General features: G+C 46.0%; 1 non-coding gene across 1 annotated transcript; it reads right to left on the reverse strand.

Moving 5' to 3' along the window:
- Positions 1-5,663: 5,663 nt before the first annotated feature.
- LOC115935551 (U6 spliceosomal RNA) lies at positions 5,664-5,770 on the reverse strand. Its single transcript, XR_004071159.2, has one exon. It is a non-coding gene; the product is annotated as a U6 spliceosomal RNA (small nuclear RNA).
- Positions 5,771-8,272: the final 2,502 nt, after the last annotated feature.

The raw sequence follows: 8,272 nt of genomic DNA on the forward strand, positions 1-8,272 counted from the left end.
GGCAAAACTTCGTCTCTACTAAAAATACAAGAATTAGCCTGGCATGATGGTGGGTGCCTGTAATCCCAGCTATTTGGGAGGCTGAGGCAGGAGAATCGCTGGAACCCAGGAGGCGGAGGTTGCAGTGAGCAGAGATCACACCACTGCAATACAGCCTGGGTGACAGAGTGAGACTCAGTCTCAAAAAAAAAAAGAAAAAAAAAAAGAAAAAAGAAAAAGGTATTTGCACATTTCTGATCAGAGAGGCCCTGAAGATGGGTCTACTGGCCTTTTACTATTCTCAGAAACCTGCTTGGTGTTTGGGAGGAGGGTTGAGAAGGGGGCAAGAGCTGACCTTCCTTGCCCTGCAACTTCACGCGGGGTGGCTGTTCTGTGTTCAGTCAGGCGCTAGACTCCAGACCTGTGAGCCCTCACATGTTTTCCTCCCCTTCTCTGGCCAGGCGCCGGTTGGCCCACGTGCCCTTAGCTTTCAGAGCATCCAGCTCTGCCAACCTTGCAGGAAGATCTGGGGGTAGGGGGTTCGGGGAAGAATCTTTATTGGGGCCATACACACTGCAGCCTCATAGGATGGGTGGGGCAGGAGCCAGGGCCCAGTTGACCCTGATGAAAAGCTTAATAGAGATATGTAGCCCAGCTCTGGCCGGGCACAGTGGTTCTCATGCCTGTAATCCCAGCACTTTGGGAGGCTGAGGCGGGTGGATCACTTGAGCCCAGAAATACTAGACTAGCCTAGGCAACATGACAAGACACCTCTCTTTATTTTATTATTTTTTATTTATTTACTTTTTTGAGACAAAGTTTCGCTCTTGTTTCGCAGACTGGAGTGCAACCGCACGATCTCAGCTCACTGCAACTGCCTCCTGAATTCAAGCGATTCTCCTGCCGCAGCCTCCTGAGTAGCTGGGATTATAGGCATGTGGTGCCATGCCCAGCTAATTTTTGTATTTTTAGTAGAAATGGGGTTTCACCATGTTGTCCAGGCTGGTCTGGAACTCCTGACCTTAGGTGATTCACCCGCCTCGGCCTCCCAAAGTGCTGGGATTACAGGCGTAAGCCAGGGTGCCTGGCCAATGCCCCTCTTTATAAAAAATGTATAAAATTTGCAGGGTGCGGTGGCTCTTGCCTGTAATCCCAGCACTTTGGAGGCTGAGGTGGGCAGATCATGAGGTCAGGAGATCGAGAGCATCCTGGCTAACATGGTGAAACCCCATCTCTACTAAAAATACAAAAAATTAGTAGTCCCGGCTACTCGGGAGGCTGAGGCAGGAGAATGGTGTGAATCTGGGAGGCAGAGCTTGCAGTGAGCCGAGATTGCGCCACTGCACTCCAACCTGTGCAACTGAGCGAGACTCCATCTCAAACCAAACCAAACCAAACCAAACAAAACAAAAAACAGAAAAAAAATTATAAAATTAGCCGGGTGTGATGGTGCATGCCTGTAGTCCCAGCTACCGAGGAGGCTGTGGTGGAGAATTTCTTGAGCCTGGGAGGTTGAGGTTGCAGTGAATTGTGATCATGCCACTGCACTCCAGACTGGGAGACAGAGCAAGATGAAAGAAAGAAACAAAGAAAGGAGTGGGGAGGGAGGGAGGGAGGAGGGAAGGAAGGAAGGAAGGAGGGAAGGAAGGAAGGAAGGAAGGGAGGGAGGGAGGGGAGAAAAAAAGAGAGAGAGGGAAAGAAAGAAAGAAAGAGAGAAAGCAATTATTATAATATGATGGTCAAAGTGTTCTTATTCAGTTAGCCTCTCACCAGAGCTTAGCGGAGGGGTCTTCAACTCTAGACTACAAGTTAAGGCAAAGTTTTCAGAATTGAGTTTTTTTCTGTTTTTGTTTTTTTGTTTGTTTTTGAGACAGGATCTCGCTGTGTTCCCCAGGCTGGAGTACAGTGTTGCAATCATAGATCACTGCAGCCTGGAACTCCTGGGCTCATGTGATCCTCCCATCTCAGCCTCCCAAGTACCTGGGATTACAGTAGAGATGCACCACCATGCCCAGCTAATTTTAAAATTTTTTTGTAGAGACAGGGTCTTGCTATTTGCCCAGGCTGGTCCCAAACTCTTGGGCTCAAGCAATCCTTTCTCATTGGCCTCCCACAATGTTGAGATTACAAGTGTGAGCCACCACGCCCACCCAGAGTGATTTTTTTTTTTTTGAGACGGAGTTTCACTCTTGTCATCCAGGCTGGAGTGCAGTGGTACAGTGGTGCAGTGGCATGATCTCGTCTCACTGCAACTGCCACCTCCTGGGTTCAAGTGATTCTCGGGATTACAGGTGTGAGCCACCGTGCCTAGAGTCCATATTTTGGAATATTTTCCATCTGTGGTTGGCTGAATCCATGGATGGGGAACCTGCAGTTATAAGGGTCAACTGTACTGGCCTCGTCAGTCTGGAAGTGCCCCTTCTGTTTTCTGGAGATTACGTGTAATTGGTGTTGCTATTTCTTTAACTATGAGCAGACTTCTCCAGTGAAACTATCTGGGTCTGGAGATACCTTTTTCAAGAGTGGGAGGAAAGAGTTAACACAACAGGTCTGATTCACTCATTTCTCACTTATTTCTGTAGCCAAAGCGTGGCCATTGGTCAAACTCTGAAAACCAAACTCCTGGAATATTCACATAGCTACCGGGTCAGATGTTATTCTCCACGCCCAAAACAGTGAGCCCAGATGAACCGGGCTGTCAGCAGGTTTAAAGTAAACATACAGATTCATGATGCTTGGCCAGGCACAGTGGCTCACGCCTGTAATCCCAGAATTTGGCGAGGCCGAGGCAGGCGGAATCGCTTGAGGTCAGGAGTTCAAGATCAGCCTGGCCAGCATGGCAAAAACCTGTCTCTACTGAAAATACAAAAAATTAGCTGGACGTGGTGGTGAGTGCCTGTAATCTCAGCTACTTGGGAGGCTGAGGCAGAAGGATCATGTGAACCCAGGAGACAGAGGTCGCAGTGAGCCAAGATCACACCACTGCACTCCAGCCTGGTGACAGAACGAGACTCTGTCTCAAAAAAAAAAAAAAAAAAAAGCCACAGTGAGCTATGATCATGCCACTGCACTCCAGCCTAGGCGACATAGTGAGACCCCATTTTTGAAAAAAAAAAAAAAAAGAATAAAAGATTCATGATGCCCAACCTGGTGGTTTAGGGCTGTGTTTGGTCACATGGCAGGAATGTCACCCAGGTTGGAGTGCAATGGTGTGATCTCAGCTCACTGCAACCTCAGCCTCCTGGGTTCAAGTGATCCTCCCGCCTCAGCCTCCCAAGTAGCTGGGATTGCAGGTGTGTGCCACCATACCCAGCTAATTTTTTTACATTTTTAGTAGAGATGGGGTTTTACCATGTTGGCCAGGCTGCTCTTGACCTCCTGATCTCAGGTGATCTGCCCCCATCAGCCTCCCAAAGTGCTAGGATTACAGCAATGAGCCAGAAGGAGTCTTGCTCTTGTCGCCTAGGCTGGAGTGCAGTGGCACGACCTAGGCTCACTGCAACCTCCGCCTCCCAGGTTCATGCGATTCTCCTGCCTCAGCCTCCAGAGTAGCTGGGATTACAGGTGCCTGCCAACATGCTCAGCTAATATTTTTGTATTTTTAGTAGAGATGGGGTTTCACCATGTTGCCTAGGCTGTTCTCAAACTCCTGACCTCAGGTGATCCACCCGCCTTGGTCTCCCAAAGTGCTGGGATGACAGGCATGAGCCACCACGCCCAGCCTTTTTTTTTTTTTAAATAAAGACGAGATCTCATCATGTTGCCCAGGCTGGTCTCAAACTCCTGGACTCAAGCAATTCTCCCATCTCGGCCTCCCAAAGTGCTGGGATTACAGGGGTGAGCCACTGTGCCTGGCCTAACCACACAAATTTTGACTCCAGAACTCAAGTGGGATTTCCTGGGCAAGGACATCTCACACAAGTCCTTGCAGTTTGCTTCTGGAAAAGATAAGTCTGTGCTGTCCCTGCAGAGGATAAGTATGCATTTGACCTTCCAGCCTTCATCTATTAATAATATCCTTTTTCCTGCTGTCTTTGTATTGTATCCTCCACTGTAATAAACCTTCACCTAGAGTATAACTTGATCTAGAGTCACATGGGTCCTTCCAGGGAATCACCAAACTAGTTGTATGCGACCACGAAGACAAGAAATTCTTTTATTAAAACTGTGAATTCAAGGACAGGCGTGGTGGCTCACGCCTGTAATCCTAAGACTTTGGGAGGTTGAGGTGGGTGGATCGCATGAAGTCACGAGTTCGAGACCAGCCTGGCCAACATAGTAAACTCTGTCTCTTCTGAAAATACAAAAAATTAGCCGGGTGTGGTGGTGGGCACCTGTAGTCCCAGCTACTTGGGAGGCTGAGGCAAAAGAATCACTTGAACCCAGGAGGCAAAGGTTGCAGTGAGCCAAGATTGTGCCACTGCACTCCAGCCTGGGTGACAGACTGAGACACCATCTCAAAAAAAAAAAAAAAAGGATTCAGCTGGGCCTAGTGGCTCATGCCTGTAATCTTAACACTTTGGGAGGCTGAGGCAGGCGGATTGCTTGAGCCCCAGGAGTTGAAGACCAGCCTGGGCAACTTGGCAAAACCCCGTCTCTACAAAAAATAAAAAACTAGCTGGGTGTAGTGGTGGGCGCCCGTAGTCCTAACTACTCAGGAGGCTGAGGTGGGAGGATCACCTGAGCCCAGGAAGTTAAGGCAGCGGTGAGCTGTGATTGTGCCACTGCACTCCAGTATGGGTGACAGAGTGAGATGCAGTCTCACAATAAAATAAAATAAAAATAAAAAACCATGAATTCAATTTTTAAAATTGTTACAAGATTTTAAAAATTATGTTTCATATTGAGTGATTTTTGATAGTTTGTAGTTTTCAAGGAATTGGTCCATTTCATCCAACTTGTTGGATTTATATGGGTAGAGTTGCTTAGTATTCCCTTATTATCCTTTTGTTAGTTTTGTTTTGTTTTGTTTTGTTTTTTGAGACGGAGTCTCACTCTGTCACCCAGGCTAGAGTGCAATGGCACAATCTTAGCTCACTGCAACCTCTGCCTCCCTGATTCAAGCGATTCTAGTGCCTTGGCCTCCCAGGTACCTGGGATTACAGGCGCCTGCCACCACGCCTGGCTAATTTTTTTTTTTTTTTCTTTTGAGACAGAGTCTTGCTCTGTCGCCCGGGCGGGAGTGCAGTGACCTGATCTCAGCTCACTGCAGCCTCCACCTCCTGACTTCAAGTGATTCTCCTGCCTCAGCCTCCTAAGTAGCTGGGACTACAGGCGCCCACAACCATGCCCAGCTAATTTTTTGTATTTTTAGTAGAGACAGGGTTTCACCGTGTTAGCCAGGATGGTCTCGATCTCCTGATCTTGTGATCTGCCCACCTCGGCCTCCCAAAGTGCTGGGAATACAGGCATGAGCCACCATGCCTGGCCTAATTTTTGTATTTTTAGTAGAGACGGGGGTTTCACCATGTTGCCCAGGCTGGTCTTGAACCCCTTACCTCAGGTGATCCACCTGCCTCCACCTCCCAAAGTGCCGGGATTACAGGCATGAGCCACTACACCCAGCCTTGTTTTGTTGTTTTGTTTTGTTTCGAGGTTTTGAGATGGAGTTTCGCTCTTGTTGCCCAGGCTGGAGTGCCCTGGCACGATCTCGGCTCACTGCAACCTCCTTGTCCCAGGTTCAAGCAAATATGGAACGCAACACAAATTTGCATGTCATCTTTGTGCAGGGGCCATGCTAATCTTCTCTGTATCTTTCCAATTTTAGTATATGTGCTACCGAAGCATGCACAATTTTTGTATTTTTTGTAGAGATAGGGTCTTGCCATATCACCCAGGCTGGTCGCAAACTCCTGAATTGAAGTGATTCAACCACCTCGGCCTCCCAGAGTGCTGGGATTACAGGCATAAGCCACAACACCTAGCCTCAAATGGAAATTTTAAAACAAAAATACAATAACAAAAATTTAAAACTCACTAGATGGACTCAATTAAAAATGTGAAGGTGAGGAAGAGTCAGTAGACAAACGTGGATTGATAGAAAGCACTCAAACTGGCCGGTCAAGGTGGCTCACACCTGCAATCCCAGCACTTTGGAGGCTGAGGTGGTGGATCATTTGAGGTCAGAGTTCGAGACCAGTTTGGCCAACACGGCAAAGCCCCGTCTCTACTAAAAATACAAAATTAGTCAGGCATGGTGGCACAGGCCTGTAATCCCAGCTACTCAGGAGGCTGAGGCAGGAAATTGCTTCAACCTGGGAGGCAGAGGTTGCAGTGAGCTGAGATCGCGCCATGGCACTCCAGCCTGGGCAACAAGAGCAAAACTCCATCACAAAAAAAAAAAAAAAAAAAAAAAAAGTGCTGAAACTGAGGCTAGGCGTGGTGGCTCATGTCTGTAATCCCAGCACTTCGGGAGGCCAAGGTGGGTGGATCACCTGAGGTCATGAGTTTGAGACCAGCCTGGCCAACATGGTGGAACCCCGTCTCTACTAAAAATACAAAAATTAGCCAGGCTTGGTGTTGACTGCCTGTAATTCCAGCTACTCGGGAGGCTGAGGCAGGAGAATCGCTTGAACCTGGGAGGCGGAGGTTGCAGTGGAGCCGGGATCGTGTCACTGCACACCAGCTGAAATGACAGAGCAAGATTGCATCTCAGAAAAAAAAAAAAAAAGAAAAAAAAAGATCAATGGGATTACTTGGTGTGTTTCTGTTTCTTTCAGGGAAATTTATCAGAAGAAAGAGAAAGGATATTTCAGTTTTCTCTGAAAAGTTGATTTTGAAAAGAGCCCTATATCTTATACATAATTTCCCCATGATTCTCCAGAATTCTAAAAAGGGAAGCACATTGTTAATGTTAAAAGGTTTTTTTCTTAGCGCTATTTTTGGACTGGACAGAAAAGCAGAATAGTTTGTGTTTTGTGTGGACTTCAGAGTGCATTGAAGGCTGTAAAATAACCAATCTTGTTAGACATCTGTATCCAAAGTCACAGCACTCCAAGCATATTATAACCCTTGTATATTACTAAAGACTACCCCATTGTTATGTTTTTGCCTTTTTTTTTAATAAACCGGCTTTATTGAGACATAATTTACGGACAATAAGTTCTACATATTTGAAATATCAAGTAGGTGACTTTTATCAAAGGTATAAAACATTTTCACCTCCTCCACTCCCCTTTACAGGCAATCTCCATTTCACTCCCCACTCCAGGCAACCACTCATCTGATTGCTCTCTCTATAGGTTAACTTTGCCGGTTCTAGAATTTCATGTAATTAAAATCACACAGTATGTGCCCTTTTGTGTTTAACACATCTCACTGAGCACGATGTGAGATTCACTCACGCTGCATGCATCAGTAGGTTCCTTTTTATAGTTGAGTAGAGGTTTTGGTGTGAACATACCACAATTTATTTATTGACAAAAGGGTTGTTTAGGATTTTTTGGCTAAGTAAATCTCTTTTGAACGTTATTGGACTAGAATTTTTTTTTTAATTTTATTATTATTATACTTTAAGTTTTAGGGTACATGTGCACAACGTGCAGGTTTGTTACATATGTGTACATGTGCCATGTTCGTATGCTGCACCCATTAACTCGAGATGGAGTTTTGCTCTTGTTGCCCAGGCTGGAGTGCAGTGGCATGATCTTGTCTCACTGCAACCTCTACCTTCCAGTTTCAAGCGATTCTCCTGCCTCAGCCTCTCGAGTAGCTAGGATTACAGGCACCCGCCACCACACCCAGCTAATTTTTATATTTTTAGTAGAGACAAGATTTCATCATGTTGGCCAGGCTGGTCTCAAACTCCCGACCTCAGGTGATCCGCCTGCCTCGGCCTCCCAAAGTGCTGGGATTATAAGCATGAGCCACCGCACCTGGCCATGTTTTTGCTTTTATGAGATATTCATTGGAATTAGAATTTGTTTGATGCTGCTTCAGGATATGAGTAATTATTAAAAGAAAATGTGACTTTTTAACAAAGCAGTCCAGGAATACATTGTAGAGAAAAAAGATGACTGCTTAAAATATGGCTATGGTTAAAATGTTGTCTATATTAAGGAATCTTCATGAGATCCTCGACATCATCACAATCTTTTGTGATTATGTTACATGATTTTCATCTTTTTTCAATTTATCTAAGTGCTTGGCCATAAAGACACAACTGACCACACTTAACCCCTCTTGAAGACATTTTTAAATCTCTAAGTGAATACTAACTCCAACATATCTATCTTGTTTTTACCACAAGCATTTTGAAAAAGCAGAGTAGGCCAGGAGCAGTGGCTCATGCCTG

This window comes from Gorilla gorilla, chromosome 6 (genome assembly GCF_029281585.2).
Source record: "Gorilla gorilla gorilla isolate KB3781 chromosome 6, NHGRI_mGorGor1-v2.1_pri, whole genome shotgun sequence".
Lineage (NCBI taxonomy): Eukaryota > Metazoa > Chordata > Mammalia > Primates > Hominidae > Gorilla > Gorilla gorilla.